This window comes from Oncorhynchus nerka, linkage group LG24 (assembly GCF_034236695.1).
Source record: "Oncorhynchus nerka isolate Pitt River linkage group LG24, Oner_Uvic_2.0, whole genome shotgun sequence".
NCBI lineage: Eukaryota > Metazoa > Chordata > Actinopteri > Salmoniformes > Salmonidae > Oncorhynchus > Oncorhynchus nerka.
In genome coordinates, this window is record NC_088419.1 from 85,059,300 (window position 1) to 85,080,679 (window position 21,380).

General features: G+C 42.6%; 1 protein-coding gene across 1 annotated transcript in view; it reads right to left on the reverse strand.

Annotated features, from left to right (window-relative positions):
• LOC115108779 (tetraspanin-1-like) overlaps window positions 1-21,380 on the reverse strand; it is a 57,726-nt gene that overhangs the window by 12,976 nt on the left and 23,370 nt on the right. The window lies entirely within an intron of this gene.

The window sequence follows — 21,380 nt, forward strand, 5'->3', positions numbered from 1 at the left end:
AAATAAAAATAAAACCAATAGCTACTTCCTAGTTTGAATGAAATAGGAAGTGAGTGTATCAGGAAGAGGGAAGCCATGTCAACTACATGTTGTGGTCAGAAAAGTTTGGTAACTAGGAAACTGTTAATAGTTTAAAAGCCTAGTTTTCTCACTCTATACAAATTATAACATTCTTAAAGACTTGTTTAAAGGATTTTGTATCGATTGTCGAGAGAAGTTTTCTCTGCGGACCAAAGTTTGGAAGGCTATTGCTAAGGTCTACAACTGAGCTTGTAAAATCCATCCTTATTTCATTTCATGCGGCTGGATTATCTGTATTTTGTAGCTTTTTTTGGGGGGGGGGATTTCTTGCCTTGTTTTGGGACTGAACTGAATTTCACATTTACTTTTATTAGAGAACAAAGACATTGTTGCTGAACTAAAACACCACTTGATTTAGCAGTTTTATCCGCTAGGTCAACAGCTCTTTCATGAGGTAATAAGTGTGTTGTGTCACTACCCTATCCTACCTCTGTACGACACCACCACATCATCTGCTGTGTAGCTCTTTCCTGGTGTCAATGACCTAAAGCACCCCCTTTGGCCTCATGGGTGGAATGTTATTCATATTTTTCATAATTTCATAATTAATAAAGATATATATATATATTATTTTATTTTATTTTAAATAATGACGAACATCCAGTGTTTCTATGTCAAACAGTTTTGTTATATTTCAGTCTTCTGGGATGTATACTGAACAAAAATATAAACGCAACATGCAACAATTTCAAAGATTTTACTGAGTTAGAGTTCAGCCAGGCCCACCCACTTGGGAGCCAGGACCAGCCAATCAGATTGATTTTTTCCTCACAAAGGGGCTTTATTACAGACAGAAATACTCCTCAGTTTCATCAGCTGTCTGGGGGGCTGGTCTCTGATGATCCCTCAGGTGAAGAAGTCAGATGTGGGGGTCCTGGGTTGGCGTGGTTACACGTGGTCTGTGGATGTGGGGGTCCTGGGTTGGTAGAGCAATTAACATTGAAATCTCTGGCAACAGCTCTGGTGGGCATTCCTGCAGTCAGCATGCCAATTGCACGCTCCCTCAAAACTTGAGACATTTATGGCATTGTGTGACAAAACTGCACTTTTTGAGGTGGCTTTTTTGGTGCCAAGCACAAGGTGCACCTATGCAATGATCATGATGTTTAATCAGCTTCTTGATATGCCACTGTCAGGTGGATGGATTATATTGACAGAAATGCTCACTAAGAGGGATGTAAACACATTTGTGCACAACATTTGAGAGAAATAAGCTTTTTGTGCATATGGAACATTTCTGGGATATTTTATTTCAGCTCATGTCGCATTTATATTTTTATGTATTTTTATGTTGCGTTCATATAAATATACATGTCAGTGTTCTTTGTCTAGGAAATGAATGAATATGATTAATGCTAAAAACAAACAGCACAATGTATCTGACATGGTACAGGTGTCTTATTTTTTTAAGCCCATAACAATGTGTGTGAGGTGTATTCTTTTGTTTCAAAGTAGATTTGTTTAAGACTCCCAAGAACCACTCTGTGTGACCCTGATTTAGCCCACTGCAGTCAAAAGGTTAAGAGGGGGTCAGGGAGAGCGGAAGATTAATTTATTTTGTCAGCCCGAGGCTTCTGTTATATACCAGCCGAAGAGAACTTGGCCTCTTGTTACCTTTCCTAAAGGAAACACTGCCCTTTCCCCATGACCCCCTTTCTCTCTCCACCAATACCAGACAGCTCAATAGGCAAGGATCCACTTAGTGATCATCTTGACCTGTTCTCTCTGTGTGACATGCAGAAGTCAACCATGGAATTATATCTGGATTATCATGTAATGGAGGGATCGTCAGGAGGTATCTATCTATTTTCTGATTGGCCAGGAGGAGAACGTTATATTTCTACTCGGCTCTGCCTGATGATGTCATAGGACTGCTGGAGAACCAACTCTAGCTCTTTAGGTATAATCTGGAACTCTGGTCTAGCTCTCAACAAATGTTATTTTATGTACAAATGTAGATACCTACTTCACACGTTGATTCACGTAATGGAATCAATATGGGGCAATGCGAGGCATTGGAAAACCTCCCTGGTCTTTGTGGTTGAATCTGTGTTTGAAATTCACTTCTTGACAGAGGGACTTTACAGATAATTGAATGTGTGGGGTACAGAGACGAGGTCATCATTCAAAAATCATGTTAAAGACTATTATTGCACTCAGAGTGAGTCCATATAACTTATTACATGACTTGTTAACCTCTTCAACCTATGGGGGCGCTATGTCATTATTGGATAAAAAGACGTGCCCGTTTTAAGCGCAATATTTTGTCACGAAAAGATACTCGACTATGCATGGAATTGACTGCCTTGGAAAGACAAAACTCTGACGTCTCCAAAACTGCAAAGATATTATCTGTGAGTGCCCCAGAACTAATGCTACAGGCGAAACCAAGATGAAGTTTCATACAGGAAATGCCCCAGATTCTGAAGGCGCTGTGTTCCAATGTCTCCTTATATGGCTGTGAATGCGCCAGGAATGAGCCTGCGCTTTCTGTCGTTTCCCCGAGGTGTCTGCAGCATTGTGACGTGTTTGTAGGCATATCATTGGAAGATTGACCATAAGAGACTACATTTACCTGGTGTCCCGCCCGGTGTCCTGTGTCGAAATTATTGCGTAATCTGTAGGTCCATGCGCGTTCCATTTCTTCAGAAGAGAAAGTAAAATGCCACAATGGATTTTATCGTCGATAGATATGTAAAAAACACCTTGAGGATTGATTCTAAACATCGGTTTGCCATGTTTCTGTCGATATTATGGAGTTAATTTGGAGAAAGTTCGCGTTTTAATGACTTAATATATATATATATTTTTTTCCTTACCCAAACATGATGAACAAAACGGAGCGATTAGTCGACACAAATAATATTTTTTGTAAAAACGGAACATTTGCTATCTAACAGAGTCTCCTCATTGAAAACATCTGAAGTTCTTCAAAGGTAAATGATTTTATTTTGAATTCTTTTCTGGTTTTTGTGGAAAATGTTGCATGGTGAAAGAGAGGCATAATACTATGCTAGGCTATCAATACTGTTACACAAATGCTTGTTTAGCTATGGTTCAAAAGCATATTTTGAAAATCTGAGATGACAGTGTTGTTAACAAAAGGCTAAGCTTGAGAGCAAATAGATTCATTTCATTTCATTTGCGATTTTCATGAATAGTTAACGTTGTGTTATGCTAATGAGCTTGCGGATAGATTTACACAATCCTGGATACAGGTTTTTTTTCGTAGCTAAACGTGACGCAGAAAACGGAGCGATTTGTCCTAAACAAATCATCTTTCAGGAAAAACTGAACATTTGCTATCTGAGAGTCTCCTCATTGAAAACATCAGAAGTTCTTCAAAGGTAAATGATTTTATTTGAATGCTTTTCTAGTTTTTGTGGAAAATGTTGCATGGTGAAAGAGAGGCATAATACTATGCTAGGCTATCAATACTGTTACACAAATGCTTGTTTAGCTATGGTTCAAAAGCATATTTTGAAAATCTGAGATGACAGTGTTGTTAACAAAAGGCTAAGCTTGAGAGCAAATAGATTAATTTCATTTCATTTGCGATTTTCATGAATAGTTAATGTTGCGTTATGGTAATGAGCTTTGAGGCTGTATTCACGATCCCGGATCCGGGATGGCTCGACGCAAGAAGTTAAGCACATTTGTACTATTTTTACTTATTTAGGCTTGCAACTATTTAGGCTCACCATAACACAGAGGTCGAATACTTATTGACTGAAGACATTTAAGATTTTCATTTTTATTTATTTGTAAACATTTCTAAAAACATAATTCCACTTTGAAATGATGGGGTGTTGTGTGTAGGCCAGTGTCAATAAATCTCAATTTAATACATTTTACATTCAGACTGTATCACAACAAAATGTGGGAAATAGTCAAGGGGTGTGAATACTTTCTGAAGGCACTATACTGAACTGAATATACCAAAGGCCTGGTCTGACAGATCTAATGTTTTGCTTTAACGTTGGATCTCATCTTCCCCCTCTCTCTCTCTCTCTCTCTTTCTCTCTCTCTCTCTCGCTCTCTCTCTCTCTCTCTCTCTCTCTCTCTCTCTCTCTCTCTCGCTCTCTCTCTCTCTCGCTCTCTCTCGCTCTCTCTCTCGCTCTCGCTCTCTCTCTCTCGCTCTCTCTTTCTTTCTCTGTAGGTCAGATCAGTGAGAGAGTGGGTGGATGTCAGACTATGCTATTCCTTGTCTCCTCTCCACAGAACAGAAAGCATCTGAAACCTGATATTGTCTGTCGTCTCCAATCAGAGCTATGTCAGTCATATACAGGAGGCCTTCTGCTTTCTGTCAGCTGCACATGAAACTAGGCCTGCCAGTCTGTCTGCCTGCCACCATCCTCCCCATCAGCCCTGATGTCTTCCACATGAGAATAATTTCCCCCTGTATTCCTCTCCTCTTCCCCCTCTCCTTTCTCCTCAGGGTATCTTGTCTTTTATTTCTTCCTCCACCTGTTCTCAGTGATGAACGCCCTGCTTGGTAAATGTGATACGACAACCATATTCCCCCTAACTCCTTGTCTGGCAGCGTTTTCCCTCTGCCTGATCTAATTGTGGTTGGCTTTCTCTTTTTTTTTTTGCAGGCTAATGCGGTAGATGGAATGCCACCTGCCTGGGATGCCCTGTCAGACACCATGAGACCTGTCATAGATCACATAGAAATCAGGTTAGGACTAGAGGTCAACTGGGTAAATGGGATAGGTGAGTAAAATATGGAAGGGACAAATGAAAGATATTAGGGCTGGAGGGATTGAATAGATGACTTCCGAACAGAGCCATATAGGCCTCTGGAGAGGGGGAGGGGTGAATGGATGAATGAATACTGTTGGAAATGCATTCCAGCTGAAGCTGGTTGAGAGAATGCCAAAAGTGTGCAAAGCTGTCATCAAGGCAAAGGGTGGCTACTCTGAAGAATCTCAAATATAAAAGTAGGTAGGTGTGTCCAAACTTTTGACTGGTGCTGTATATAAGTATATCATTTTTTTATTTTGTTTTCCATGATATTTAGGCATTAATACGTGTCACATATCAGTTTGCAAACAATGTAAAAATAATAATAATAATAATAATTATAATATTACTTGAGTCAATAAAGCCTTCATACAATTATGGCCTCTTTTTTGCTTTCTTGAGTTAGGCAGCTACAAAATGCAGGTGTTTCAGCCTAGTGTCACGCCTTGGTCATTGTATTTTGTTAATAGTTTGGGTAGGCCAGGGTGTGACATGGGTATATATGTTGTGTTTCGTATTGGGGTTTGTATTATTTGGGATTGCGGCTGATTAGGGGTGTGGTATAGGTTTGGCTGCCTGAGGCGGTTCTCAATGAGAGTCAGGTGCTTCTCTTTGTCTCTGATTGGGAACCGTATTTAGGTAGCTTGAGTTTGCGTTGTATTTCGTGGGTGATTGTCCTGTCTCTGTGTTGTAGTCACCAGATAGGCTGTAATTAGTTTCACGTTCCGTTTGTTGTTTTGTACTCTCAGTATTTTCATGTATCGTTACGTATTCTTTCATTAAAGTCATGAGTAACCTACACGCTGCATTTCGGTCCGGCTCTCTTTCTTCCACAAACGAAGAACGCCGTTACACCTAGCTCAGTGCTCTCTATGGTGGTGGGGCTGCCAGCAGAAAATACAGAGCGTTGGGGTTGAAAATGTTCTCTAGTTGCATCGTGATTGGCTCAGTGTTCTGTCACTCATGGTGACACTACGTCACCGCCAAATCTAAGGGTAGAGCTCAAAAAGCAACCCCCATGGGTGCTGCCATATAGTTACATTAGCCCATCCATGAAGGCTCAAGGTCATTGGCCACAGATACAATGATGTCAAATCACATATCTACAGTAGCTTTGATTGGACTTTCAAAATCGTAGCCAGCAAGCTAACAGCCATCATCATGAATCAAGTCAACAATCTAGTGGCAAATCCTTTTTAATCCATGTCATATGAAGATAAATAATTAAGAGAAATTATAGATAAAACGTATCGGTGCTCATCAGCCATTGGACAAAAACATTACACAACAAGTTAGAAATCTCAAATTCAACAATGAGTGGTTGGGAAGGAATCTGTGGTTAACTGCAAGCATTGCACAGCAATCATTAGCCTACTATTCAGTGGAGTGAATGTGTGGTCCCAAGTCTGGGTTTAAGGGTCTCTTTTCCAAGCTTGAAAGGATAAATATTCAACATTGGCCATGCTGTCAATCCAGCATGACTTCTGCCGAGCTCAAGACAGCTGGAATCTCAGAACTAGGAAATCTGAAAGAAAAAGAGCTCAAACTGGGAAAATACGTTTTGAACGGTCATCCAACTTGTCGGGACTTGGGCTTCTTGCTAAAGCTCCGACCTGAAGATCACTGACGTCATCATGATTCAACCTTGTTTTTTTTCCAAATTCCCAGTTGTCTTGAAAGCACCATAAATCCAGAGAATGCCAGACTTTGATGACAAAGTTTGATGACAAAATTGGCCCATGAAGGACCGCCACGCCACCTTCCTGTTCAAGTGAGCACAGCACAACAAGGAGAGTCCAAAATTGCTTGTATGCTGCTGCATAAATGATGTAATATGCCAGGGAGATATGTATACTGTAGCTAAGAAAGTCATACTAAGTGTATGTTGTGTAGTAATATGCCAGGGAGATATGTATACTGTAGCTAAGAAAGTCATACTAAGTGTATGTTGTGTAGTAATATGTTGGTAGCCCATGTGCCTCACCCTAATAATTTGTTCCCTTTTCTCCTCATCATTTCGCCGACTGTTCTGACTTGGTGGTGCACATGTAGCCTATAGCCTGTTTTAGAGAAATGTAATCATTGAATATTGTTAGAGCTTTCATTGTCTGCTCATATGCCCTCTTTATATCCTATGGGTCTGATTTGGTGTACAGAGAGAACACTGTAAGAACAGCCCATGTTCTGAATTCTGTTGCTATACATTTCAAAGTACTGAACAAATAGTTATATTGACAATGTCTGTCCTAGCTCGCACATTATTGTCTAAATCCAAAATATCCGCTTGTCGTCCCCTTATGCCATAGTTTGTACACCTCAAGTGTCAGTTGAAACCACGTTTAAGCAAGTCAGCCATATCAGCAATGTTTTTTTAAAAGGCAGTAAATGAGGCTGAATGAACTGTTTCGCTGCCTGACAAGGCTCCTCTGATAGCCAGGTGTAGCAGTGGTAAGGTGTTGGGACTGCTTTTGGGACTCTGTTGTAGGACAGTTATATGTAGGCCTGAACAGTTTGTGGGCACCGTTTGCCACTGTTATAGTGCCATTAATATATTGTTTAGTGTTGTGTCGTGTAGGGTCTTTGCTGGCATGCATCCCACAAAAATTGAGTGGAGTTTGCTCCACCAAGATGCACATTCTAAAATCGTCACTGGTTGTGTTACAGCCTGAATTCAAAATGGATTCAATATTTTTATTTTCTCACCCATCTACACATAATACCCAATAATGACAGTGAAAAAATATTTTTAACCATTTTTGTAAATTTATTGAAAATAAAATACGGAAAAAATCTATTTTACATAAGTATTTACACCCTCGAGTCAAAACTTTGTAAAGCTCCTTTGGCGGTGATTACAGCTGTGTGTCTTTCTGGGTGAGTCTCTAAGAGCTTTGCACACCTGGATTGTATAATATTTCCTCATTTATTATTGAAAAATTATTCAAGCTCTGTCAAATTGGTTGTTGATCATTGCTAGACAGCCATTTTCAGGATTTTTAAGCCGATATAGGTCAAAACTGTAACTAGGCCACTCAGGAACATTCAATGTTGTCTTGGTAAGCAACTCCCATATAGATATGGCCTTGTGTTTTAGGTTATTGTCCTGCTGAAAGGTGAATTATTCTCCCAGGTGTCTGATGGGAAACAGACTGAACTGGGTATTCCTCTAGGATTTTGCCTGTGCTTACAGGTGTATTTCATTTCTTTATCCTGAAAACCTCCCTAGAGGTTTTCTTTATCCCTTATATGAAGAGTGGTACTAAGTGATGTGTTGTGTTGGATTGTCCCAAAACATAACGCTTTCTATTCAGGACAAAAAGTACATTTCTTGGATTTTTTGTTGCTGCAGTATTTGTATTTTGTATTTGTATTTTATAAGGATCCACACCATATCCCCAGTATTACTTAAGTGCCTTGTTGCAAACAGGATGCATTATAGGATGCATTATTTTTTATTCTGTGCTACTCTGTGCAGGCTTCCTTTTTTCATTCTGTCATTTAGGTTAATATTGTGGAGTAACTACAATTTTTTATTTATTTTTTATTTCACCTTTATTTAACCAGGTAAGCTAGTTGAGAACAAGTTCTCATTTGCAACTGCGACCTGGCCAAGATAAAGCATAGCAGTTCGACACATACAACAACACAGAGTTACACATGGAATGAACAAAACATACAGTCAATAATACAGTAGAACAAAAGAAAACAAAGTCCATATACAGTGTGTGCAAATTAGGTCAAATAAGGGAGTTATAAGGCAATAAATATGCCAATAAATAGGCCATGGTGGCGAAGTAATTACAGTATGGCAATTAAACACTGGAATGGTAGATGTACAAAAGATGGATGTGCAAGTAGAGATACTGTGGTGCAATAGGAGCAAAATAAATAAATACAGTATGGGGATGAGGTAGATAGATGGGCTGTATACAGATGGGCTATGAACAGGTGCAGTGATCTGTGAGCTGCTCTGACAGCTGGTTCTTAAAGCTAGTGAGGGAGATGGGAATCTCCAGCTTCAGTGATTTTTGCAGTTCGTTCCAGTCAGTGGCAGCAGAGAACTGGAAGGAAAGGTGACCAAAGGTGGAATTGGCTTTGGGGATGATCAGTGAGATATACCTGCTGGAGCGAGTGCTACGAGTGGGTGCTGCTATGGTGACCAGCGAGCTGAGATAGAGCGGGGCTTTACCTAGCAGAGACTTGTAGATAACCTGTAGCCAGTGGGTTTGGCGACGAGTATGAAGCGAGGGCCAGCCAACGAGAGCGTATAGGTCGCAGTGGTGAGTAGTGTATGGGGCTTTGAAGGCAAAACAGATGGCACTATGATAGACTACATCCAGTTTGCTGAGTAGAGTGTTGGAGGCTATTTTATAGATGACATCGCCGAAGTCGAGGATCGGTATGATGGTCAGTTTTACGAGGGTATGTTTGGCAGCATGAGTGAAGGAAGCTTTGTTGCAAAATGGGAAGCCGATTCTAGATTTAATTTTTGATTGGAGATGCTTAATGTGAGTCTGGAAGGAGAGTTTACAGTCTAACCAGACACCTAGGTATTTGTAGTTATCCACGTATTCTAAGTCAGAGCCGTCCGGAGTAGTGATGCTGGATGGGCGGGCAGGTGCGGGCAATAATCGGTTGAATAGCATGCATTTAGTTTTATTTGCGTTTAAGAGCAGTTGGAGGCCACGGAAGGAGTGTTGTATGGCATTGAAGCTCGTCTGGAGGTTAGTTAACAAAGTGTCCAAAGAAGGGCCAGAAGTATACAGAATGGTGTTGTCTGCGTAGAAGTGGATCAGAGAATCACCAGCAGCAAGAGCGACATCATTGATGTATACAGAGAAGAGAGTCGGCCCGAGAATTTAACCCTGTGGCACCCCCATAGAGACTGCCAGAGGTCCGGACAACAGGCCCTCCGATTTGACACATTGAGCTCTATCAGAGTAGTTGGTGAAGCAGGCGAGGCAATCATTTGAGAAACCAAGGCTGTTGAGTCTGCCAATAAAAATGAGGTGATTGACAGAGTCGAAAGCCTTGGCCAGGTCGATGAATACAGCTGCACAGTAATGTCTCTTATCGATGGCGGTTATGATATCGTTAACGACCTTGAGCATGGCTGAGGTGCACCCATGACCAGGTACGATGTGATTTAAAATGGTCAGTAATCTGTTTGTTAACTTGGCTTTCGAAGACCTTAGAGATGCAGGGTAGGATAGATATAGGTCTGTAGCAGTTTGGGTCTAGAGTGTCACCCCCTTTGAAGAGGGGGATGACCGCGGCAGCTTTCCAATCTTTGGGAATCCCAGACGATACGAAAGAGAGATTGAACAGGCTAGTAATAGGGGTTGCAACAATTTTGGCAGATAATTTTAGAAAGAGAGGGTCCAGATTGTCTAGCCCGGCTGATTTGTCAGGGTCCAGATTTTGCAGCTCTTTCAGAACATCAGCTATCTAGATATGGGTGAAGGAGAAATGGTGGGGGCTTGGGCGGGTTGCTGTGGAGGGTGCCAACAACAATGTTGTTGAACCATGCTCAGTCGTCTCATATCACAACCATTAAACTCTGTAACTGTTTTAAAATCACCATTGGCCTCATGGTGAAATCCCTGAGCAATTTCCTTGCTCTCCGGCAACTGAGTTAGGAAGGATGTCTGCATCTTTGTAGTGACTGGGTGTATTGATACACCATCCAAAGCCTAATTAATAACTTCACCATATTCAAAGGGATACTCAGCGTCTGCTTTATTTTTTTTATTTTTTTACACATCTACCAATCGGTGCCGTTCTTTGTGAGGCATTGAAAAATCACCCTGGTCTTTGTGGTTGAATCTGTGCTTGAAATGCACTACTCTATTGAGGGACCTTACATATAATTGTATGCGTGGGGTACAGAGATGAGGTAGTCATTCTAAAATAATTTTAAACACTTTTATTGAACACAGAATGAGTCCATGCAATTTACAATGCAATTTGTTGAGCAAAAACTTATTTAAGCTTGCCATAACAAAGGGGTTGAATATTTGACTCAAGACATTTCATCTTTTCATTTTGTATTAATTTGTTAAAAATTCTACAAACAAAATTCTACTTTGTCGTTATGGGGTAATGTGTGTAGATCAGTTGCACAAAATCTCAACACAATCCATTTTAAATTCAGGCTGTACCACAGCAAAATGTGGAATAAATTGAATGGTGTGAACAGGCACTGAGATAGAGCATTATGACCTTGTCAAAAGACTGCATCTAACTATCCTTCCCAGATCCAGATAAGCATAACATGACTTTATTAAGACATGATAGTGTATCATATTGTATGGTGTAGCTTTATAAATAACTTGGCTCAGGCACTAATGAAACCCAGTAGAAAAGAACTTGCACTTCAACGGTCATTTAAACGGGAGAAGCGAGGTGTAATGAAAATTCAGCTTAGCAACGCCAAAGTCCCCCTCCATTTCACAAACATCATTAGTTGTAAACGCTAGGCGGAAAACGTAGGTAGCAAAATTAGAGAGTTTAAAGTTAATGACATGAGAACTGCTGAGAGAGAGACTGAAGAGTTTAATTTTAGCTTCCGCTCAGTGATTAGTGGTATTTGTGTAACATCGTTGGTATGTTGTTGAGTTAATGGTATTGCGGGAGAGGTGGGGGACAACAAGAGAAAAGACTTTTCTATGCATTAAAAGCCATTCTTTGTTGTTTCATTCACACAGGACTCATAAAGATTTAATGCAATAAATTAACAAATGCAATTACTCTGCCCTCGCTTGCCCTTTTGTCTGCATCAAAAGGGAGACATACTCACAAGGATAAGCAAGTTGAACAAGACCATCATAAATTTGAAGAATGTGAAGCATGCCATTTTAATCTGTAATAAAGAGAACATAAATGATTCCGCTGCTTACTTCTCCCTACCTCTCTCTCCCACTCACACACTCAATGAGCTTCTAAAATGAATAGATTAATACATTCTGGTCCCTAGCCCGCCATTTAAAATCACTCGCTGTGAAATGATTGTGCCAACAATGCATCCTGGTGATCAAAAGCTAGTTGAACACAAACAGAGTTAGACCAAAGTAGTCAGTCACAGATTTAACAGGCTCAACAACAGCAACACAGTATTGTATCTTTCTACAGTGATCTTAACATATGAAACCCACCTGCGTTGTAGAGACGGCCTGTGTGTCTCAAAGAGTTAGACTCAGAAGATGACTGCTACCAGTGTGGTGTCTTTTAGGTCCCAGAGAGAAGGTTCTCCGGCAGACCAGGGTTCTCTTCAGTACTGCAGAGGATCCTTTAGAAAGAAACAAGGGATCCAGGTGTTCAGAACAGGTAACTGTGGGCGTGTATGTGAATCGAGTCTCTGATTGGTGAGTGAGTGATGGTGTCTGTGATCAGGTATACCAGTACAGGGTGACTTGTACTGCTGTGTCAGAGTGAGGAGGAATACTCTGATGCCCTCAGGGTGGACTGGGTGTGGCCAGGACAGGGACAGGTGACTCTCACCCAGGTGACAGATGAACAGACTGCGGGGACTGAGTGCTGTGTCTGTGTCTCAGGTCACAGTCTCTTCCTGACCCCTGCAGGTATAAACACAGTAGAGACAGAGAGGGGACATACAGGTACAAGTCTAGTGTCACCTGTAAACTATTCTGTTGTAACAAATAATCTGTGTATAATATTATCATTACAAACTGTCCGGATTTATAGCCATACATTTACTCCAGGCTGTGAATCTACAGTGTCACCTGTACACCATAGGGTTATACTGCATAATCATCACCATACTGTGCAGATATTAGTATCCCACTGGGCACAAACTGGTTGAATCAATGTGTTGTTTTACAGGGTCAGCCATAGTAGTACGGCGTCCCTGGAGCAAATTAGGGTTAAGTGCCTTGTTCAACAGCACATCGACAGATTTATACCTTGTCAGCGAGGGTGTACGAAGGTTACTGGGTCAACGCTCTAACTGCTAGGCTACCTGCTGCCCATAACAAACCTAAAAACAAAGATGGTGCTACAGTGGATAGCTGCCGTATTACAGGCTTCTGACCATTATTTTCGATGTTTTTTGTAAAAAAATGTTTCCGGCATTGTTTCTAATGTCCGAAAACAGCTTCTGGACATCAGAACAGCAGTCATTAACCTCGATTTGGATTAAGATTTTACTTCAACAAGTCGACAGCTTTGGATGTTTTGCTTACCCCGTACCAGGTCCGATCCACGGGACTCGATAGAGGAAGTTCAATTCAATTCAAATTCAATACGGAATTGGTCCGATAAAGCGGATGCTCAGCTACAGGACTGCTTCACTAGCACAGACTGGAATATGTTCTGGGATTCATACGATAACATTGAGGAGTTTACCACATCAGTCACCAGCTTCATTAATAAGTGCATTGACGACATCGTACATTCATATCCCAACCAAAACCCATGTATTACATGCAACATCGGCACCGAGCTAAAGATGGGCAGACTGATAGGAGTGAAGATGGTGAGGTAAAGTTAGTGAGAGAGCTACCGCTTTCAAGGAGTGGGACACTAATCCGGGCACTTATAAGAAGTCCTGCTACGACCGCCAATAAGCCATCAAACAGTCAAAACTAAGATCGAATCCTACTACGCCGGCTCTGACTCTCGTCGGATGTGGCAGGGCTTGCAAACTATCACAGATTACAAAGGGAAACCCAGCCGTGAGCTGCCCAGTGACGAGAGCCTACCAAGACAAGCTAAATTGCTTCCATGCTCACCTCGAGGCATCCAACACTGAATGTATGAGAGCACCAGCAGTGTGATCTCACTCTCTGTGGCCTATGTGAGTAGGACCTTCAAGCAGAGCAACATTCAGACGGATTAACAGGACGCGTACTCTGAGCATGCGAGGACCAGCTGGCGAGTGGCTTCACTGACATGTTCAATCTCTCCATGATCCAGTCTGTAAGACCTACATTTCAAGCAGAACATCATAGTCCATGTGCCCAAGAACCTGTTTAAATGATTATCGTCCTGTAGCACTTGCATCTGTAGCCCTAAAACGCTTTGAAAGGTTTCCTCACATCAACACCATCATCCCAGACACACTGGACCCACTCAAATTTGCATACCGCCCCAATAGATCCACAGATAATGACATCTCTATTTCTCTCCACACTGCCCTCACCCACCTAGATCAGAGGAATACCTGTTTATTGACTACAGCTCAGCGTTCAACACCATAGTGCCCTACAAGCTAATCACTAAGCTCAGGACTCTGGGACTGAACACCTCCCTCTGCAAATGGATCCTGGTGGTGAGAGTAGGCACCAACACATCAGCCACGCTGACCCTCAATATTGGGGAACCTAGGATAGGATAAAGTAATCCTTCTCCCCCCCCCTTAAAAGACCTAGATGCACTATTGTAAAGTGGCTGTTCCACTGGATGTCATAAGGTGAAAGCACCAATTTGTAAGTCGCTCTGGATAAGAGCGTCTGCTAAATGACTTAAATGTAATGTAATGTAAATGGTGCGTGTATAGTCCCCTCCTGTACTCCCTGTTCACCCACGAATGCGTGCCCTGGGCCAACACCTTCATTAAGTTTTCTGACAACACGACGGTAGTAAGCCTGACACCAACAACGATGAGACTGCCTACAGAGAGGAGGGCAGTGACCTGGCAGTGTGGTGCCACGATAACTTCTTCATTGTCAGCAAGACAAAGTAGCTGATCATGGACTACATGAAAATGGAGGCCCAAGCACACCCCCAAGAAATAAGACTACGAAATAGTTAACCAAATAGCTACCCAGACAATGTACATTGACCCTCTTTGCACTAACTATTTTGACCCATGACATTGCTGCTGCTAATGTTAATGATCAATCCTGTTGCCGAGTTACTTTACCCCCTACCTACAGTGACTTCGGAAAATATTTTGTTACGTTACAGCCTTATTCTAAAATAGATTTTCTTTAAATACCCCCCCCCCAAAAATAACCCATAATGTCAAAGCAAAACAGGTTTAAAAAAAAGTATTGTTACTTAAAAAAAATGCTAATTACCTTATTGACATAAGTATTCAGACCCATTGCTATGAGACTCGAAATTGACACCAGTCTCAACATCAACAGTGAAGTGGCGACTCTGGGATCGTTGGCCTTCTAGGCAGAGTTGCAAAGAAAAAGCCATATCTTAGACGGGCCAATAAAAGGAAAAGATTAAGATGGGTAAAGGAACACAGACACTGGGAACTCTGCCTAGAAGGCCAGCATCCTGGAGTCACCTCTTCACTGTTGACATTGAGACTGGTGTTTTGCAGGTGCTATTTAATGAAGCTGCCAGTTGAGGACTTGTGAGGCATCTGTTTCTCAAACTAGACACTCAAATGTACTTGTCCTCTTGCTCCACGTGGCCTCCCACTCCTCTTTCTATTCTGGTTAGAGCCAGTTTGCACTGTTCTGTGAAGGGAGTATTTTTTTATTTTACCTTTATTTTACTAGGCAAGTCAGTTAAGAACAAATTCTTATTCAAATTCTTATCCAATTTGTAAGTCGCTCTGGATAAGAGCGTCTGCTAAATGACTTAAATGTCTAAATGTTAAATGTCTTATTTCAATGACAGCCTAGGAACAGTGGGTTAACTGCCTGTTCAGGGGCAGAACGACAGATTTGTACCTTGTCAGCTCGGGGATTTGAACTTGCAACCTTCCGGTTACTAGTCCAACGCTCTAACCACTAGGCTACCCTGCCTCCCCAAATAATACACAGCGTTGTCCAAGATCTTCAGTTTCTTTGCAATGTCTCTCATGGAGTTATTTTAATGGACAAAAAATGTGTTTTTCTTTCAAAAACAAGAACCTTTCTAAGTGACCTCAAACTTTTGAACGGTTGTGTATGTACAGTACATGTATCTACCTCAATTACCACATACCACTGCACATTGACTCGGTACTGGTACCCCATGTACACTGAGTGCACAAAACATTAAGAACACCTTCCTAATATTGAGTTGCACAAGGTGTCAAAAGAGCGTTCCATTGGGATGCTGGCCTTCCCACAGTTGTGCCAAGTTGACTGGATGTCCTTTGGGTGGAGGACCATTCTTGATACACATAAGAAACTGTTGTGTATGGAAAAACCCAGCAGCATTGCAGTTCTTGACACACACCGGTCAGCAAGGAACCTACTACCATACCCTGTTCAAAGACACTTAAATATGTTGTCTTGCCCATTCACCGTCTGAATGGCACACATACACAATCCATGTCTCAGTTGTCTCATTTATCCTTCTTTCACCATCTACACTGATTGAAGTGGATTTAACAGGTGACATCAATAAGGGATAATAGCTTCCAACTGGATTCACCTGGCCAGTCCATGTCATTAAACAGGTGTTCTTAATGTTTTGTACATTCTGTGTATGTCATCAGTGTCAACTGTAAACTAATCTAATGTAACAAATAATGGTTATATTGTACAATTATTACATACTGTGCAGATCCATGTCTACTCCAGGCTGCTACTACTGTCACCTATATACCATAGGGGTATAGTGTATAATCATCACACACTGTGGGGAATGATTTACATCTACAGCAGGCTGCTAATCTAGTGTTGAGATTCTATGCCAAACTGATGTGATTCTTTGGTTGAATTACCTCCTTGGTTGAATGAATGAATGAACAAGAGGCTGTCCAGATGAATTCAGTCATTTGACGTCTGAACATTCGAGCTGAACATCCCCCAATTGAATGACTCATTTGAAATTAATTTGAAGTATCATTGTTGTTAAGTTGCTGATTTCCTGCACGATCTTTTACTTATCTTCAGCGATGAGCTTGGCTGGTCCTTTGTTCTCCTATGAGCATTGTCCCGTGGATGTAAATTAGAGTACCACTTCCTACCAGTAGAGGGCAGTAGTGTTCTGCAGGGTAGAGTCTGGTGGTCTGTCCTCTCTTTGTACTGTCTTCAAGCACCAGTGTTGATCAATGTTCCCTCGGTAAAGGAACACATGCGCCTTTCTTTGACTTGCGGTTTTCTTTTCAAACCAGTCAAGGATGGCCATTGTTCACATAGCGAAGGTCTGCTCGGCTTGGTCCACGGGTTTGGATTTGGACGTGCTCCTCCTGATTTAGGGCTTGCATCAGCAGGTGAGGGTAATCAGGTCAATTGTTGAGAAAGGAGATAGATGATCTGTTAAAACGGATTCGACAGTTGGTCAGAAAATAATGAAGAATTTCAATAAGAATTTATCTTCCGTAAGTAGTCTAGTCCCAGTAAGCAAAAGCACTCCACTGGTCTTCATAGTCCATCGGGAGGAGGATCTGAAAAGATCTGTAGAAAGTTTGTCCCTCACAGCATTATGCTGGTGGGCATCGCCTCAGGAAGTAGAGGTGCTGGGGGTAGCTGCAGCACCCCTTTAAAAAGAAATCAACATATATTGTGTTTTCTCCACAAAATGGGTGAACTAGTCCTTTCTTAGGCATGTATGAACGGAGAAAAAAACTCCTCAGCAGCACCTCTCACACCCCCACCTCTATTTATCTCTCTCTATCTACTCTCTTTGTCTCGCTGTCTCTTGTCTCTATCTGTCATGTGTCTCTCTCTCTCTCTCTGTCTCTCTCTCTCTCTGTGTTTTCCTCTTTCTCTTCTCTTATCAGCAGTGTTTTTTAGATTCTCCATACATTTCTGGTGGTGGAGAGGCACGGAAGACCCGCAGGCATTAAAAATCTCAGTGAAAAATGACGTGCTGCCCAATGCCACCTTGCTCGAGTTGAAAACATATCTGATCGAGCCTTCTCCATAATATCACTTTAATGTTCCTTTTGTGAGTTATGACAATCTCAGCAATACCCTCATTAATCCCACACTCCTCAATCTTAGCAAGAAGAGCACCTGTCAGACTTCCTTAGCTATTAAACCAGTTGATACCACTGACCGCGCCGTAATGATTAGAGGGGGGCTTTTTCATCACGGTGGGGCGGTTGGCGGCAGACGGCAGACGTAATGGGTTGGCGAGATTCAGCGTACGAAAAGCGTAAAAAGCGAGTACCTTGATGAGACGGGCCAGATTGAGAATTATCTCTGACTCTCCAGGGTAACGGGGTAACACATCTCGGCTATACCAGTGGACCTGCACCACCAGAGGGTCTGTTGTCATTAGTCCATTTCTCCCAGGAATGGAAATGTTTTTAATGGTGTAGCCTATGAGAGGGAAGGAAAGGGTGAGGTATGGCTGACCTCATGAATTACAAGACACCAGAAGTGGCATCGTGGCACCTAACGAGAAGCAACCAAAATAGAGGTTGGAGTGAAACAATAATGTGATGATGTCGTGGTTTCACGACCCCGTAGGTCCAGTTTCACGACCCCGTAGGTCCAGGTCTAGTCGGCTCTGCTGGGTGTCAGGGGGTTTGAATTACACCCTGGTTTTTCAAAGCAAATGAATGGAACAGTACCATCAAGATTTAAAAAAAATCTTATTCTGACATGGGCAATTTCCACGGTAACACCGGTGACACTGACACTCCGATTTTGCAATTTTAAATGTTCATGTCAAACAAAAACACATTTACTTGAAGAGAAGTGCCGATGCAAAGAGAAGAGAATGACAGCACAAATCGTCATTCTGTTACAAAACTGCATCTGTACTGTTCTTCAAGTAAATATATATTTTTTTACATTTTCAGTGGAAATGTGTTTTTGTGAAATGTTCAGTGAAAATAGTTAAAAGTAGTCCTTTGTGCATAGACCTGGTTTGTTTAACTTTGCAATCATCATTTTTTAGTTGAGATACATTTTAAATGGACAAATCTGAGTCTCAGTGTCACTCAGTTTCCGTGGAATAGCCCAATATACAATATTCTTTCGTGCATGAGACGCTCATAATCAGTAGTTCCAATCCATCTGCATTAACCTCTCATTCTTGTCTACTCAATGTGAAAAATATTGAAAGAGCTCAATGAGCCTAGCTCAGTCCTATTATTGTTCATAATACATTAGGTCTATACATTATGCCTAAACATTTGTAATTGATGGCCCTTCCTCCAGTGAAGGTTTAAAGTGGTGGGCTGGTGGAGCTGACTAAACACCAGGACTCTACTACTGTGACCTCTATTGTCTCCCAACTCTATAATTTATCACACACATGAGAAAATGCATATTAATTCACAGCAATCCATTAGGCCAATGGAAGCTGGCTCTATAAATCAAACCAAAGGGCTCTCTAATTGACTCACACACAAAGGGAAAGCTGTTTATGACAGAGACGGGAGGGGAGGAGAAGGTGAAAGAGAGAGCGAGAGAAGAAGAGGGGGCACCATTACATCACTGGAAGAAGAAGAAGAGGAAGAGCAGAGGAAGGCGATGCAAGAAGGATCTATATGAAAAGGCCGAGAATTCTGAGAGAAGCATGTAGTGTAGCAAAGCAGAGTGGAGCGCAAGCAGAGCAGAGCAGAGAGAGAGCGGAGAAAGCAGAGCAGAGAGCAGAGAGAGAGCGGAGAAAGCAGAGCAGCAGAGAGTGAGCGGAGAAAGCAGAGCAGAGAGCAGAGAGAGAGCGGAGAAAGCAGAGCAGAGAGCAGAGAGCGAGCGGAGAAAGCAGAGCAGAGAGCAGAGAGCGAGCGGAGAAAGCAGAGCAGAGAGAGAGCGGAGAAAGCAGAGCAGAGAGAGAGCGGAGAAAGCAGAGCAGAGAGCAGAGAGCGAGCGGAGAAAGCAGAGCAGAGAGAGAGCAGAGAAAGCAGATCAGAGAGCAGAGAGCGAGCGGAGAAAGCAGAGCAGAGAGCAAGCGGAGAAAGCAGAGCAGAGAGTGAGCAGAGAAAGCAGAGCAGAGAGCAGAGAGCGAGCGGAGAAAGCAGAGCAGAGAGTGAGCGGAGAAAGCAGAGCAGAGAGCAGAGAGCGAGCGGAGAAAGCAGAGCAGAGAGTGAGCGGAGAAAGCAGAGCAGAGAGCAGAGAGCGAGCGGAGAAAGCAGAGCAGAGAGTGAGCGGAGAAAGCAGAGCAGAGAGCAGAGTGCGAGCGGAGAACGAGCACAGCAGAGAGTGAGTGGAGAAAGCAGAGCAGAGAGAGAGCGGAGAAAGCAGAGCAGAGAGCGAGTGGAGAAAGCAGAGCGTACAGTGGAGAGCGAGAGAAGAGCTCAGTCTCTGACCTGTGTGTCCTTTGTTCTGTGACTGATGACATGGTGTGGTATGACAGGCCTTAGTTATGAGCCTCATGGCCATACATATTATTTCACCTACGGCCCCTGGGTCTGTATGGTGTAGCAGAAGGGGGAAGGGGGAATTCTCCCAGGACCCTTAGCGGGCTGGCTAATTAGCTAAAAGAGGCCTCTTTCTATGCTTCCTTTCTCTCCTTTATCTTGCTCTGTTTCTCTCATTCTCCATCCCCCTGTTAATCTCTCTCTCTCTCTACAGCCCTCCCTGTCCTGTCATCCCTCTCTATATTCTTCATTCTCCATCCCCCTGTTAATCTCTCTCTCTCTACAGCCCTCCCTGTCCTGTCATCCCTCTCTATATTCTTCATTCTCCATCCCCTGTTAATCTCTCTCTCTCTACAGCCCTCCCTGTCCTGTCATCCCTCTCCGTTTTTCTCATTCTCCATCCCCCTGTTAATCTCTCACTCTCTACAGCCCTCCCTGTCCTGTCATCCCTCTCTATATTCTTCATTCTCCATCCCCCTGTTAATCTCTCTCTCTACAGCCCTCTCTCTCTACAGCCCTCCCTGTCCTGTCATCCCTCTCTATATTCTTCATTCTCCATCTCCCTGTTAATCTCTCTCTCTCTACAGCCCTGCCTGTCCTGTCATCCCTCTCCGTTTTTCTCATTCTCCATCCCCCTGTTAATCTCTCACTCTCTACAGCCCTCCCTGTCCTGTCATCCCTCTCTATATTCTTCATTCTCCATCCCCCTGTTAATCTCTCACTCTCTACAGCCCTCCCTGTCCTGTCATCCCTCTCTATATTCTTCATTCTCCATCCCCCTGTTAATCTCTCTCTCTACAGCCCTCCCTGTCCTGTCATCCCTCTCTGTTTCTCTCATTCTCCATCCCCCTGTTAATCTCTCTCTCTACAGCCCTCCCTGTCCTGTCATCCCTCTCTATATTCTCTCATTCTCCATCCCACGTTAATCTCTCTCTACAGCCCTCCCTGTCCCGTCATCCCTCTCTATATTCTTCATTCTCCATCCCCCTGTTAATCTCTCTCTCTACAGCCCTCCCTGTCCTGTCATCCCTCTCTGTTTTTCTCATTCTCCATCCCCCTGTTAATCTCTCTCTCTACAGCCCTCCCTGTCCTGTCATCCCTCTCTATATTCTTCATTCTCCATCCCCCTGTTAATCTCTCTCTCTCTACAGCCCTCCCTGTCCTGTCATCCCTCTCTATATTCTTCATTCTCCATCCCCTGTTAATCTCTCTCTCTCTACAGCCCTCCCTGTCCTGTCATCCCTCTCTATATTCTTCATTCTCCATCCCCTGTTAATCTCTCTCTCTCTACAGCCCTCCCTGTCCTGTCATCCCTCTCTATATTCTCTCATTCTCCATCCCCTGTTAATCTCTCTCTCTCTACAGCCCTCCCTGTCCTGTCATC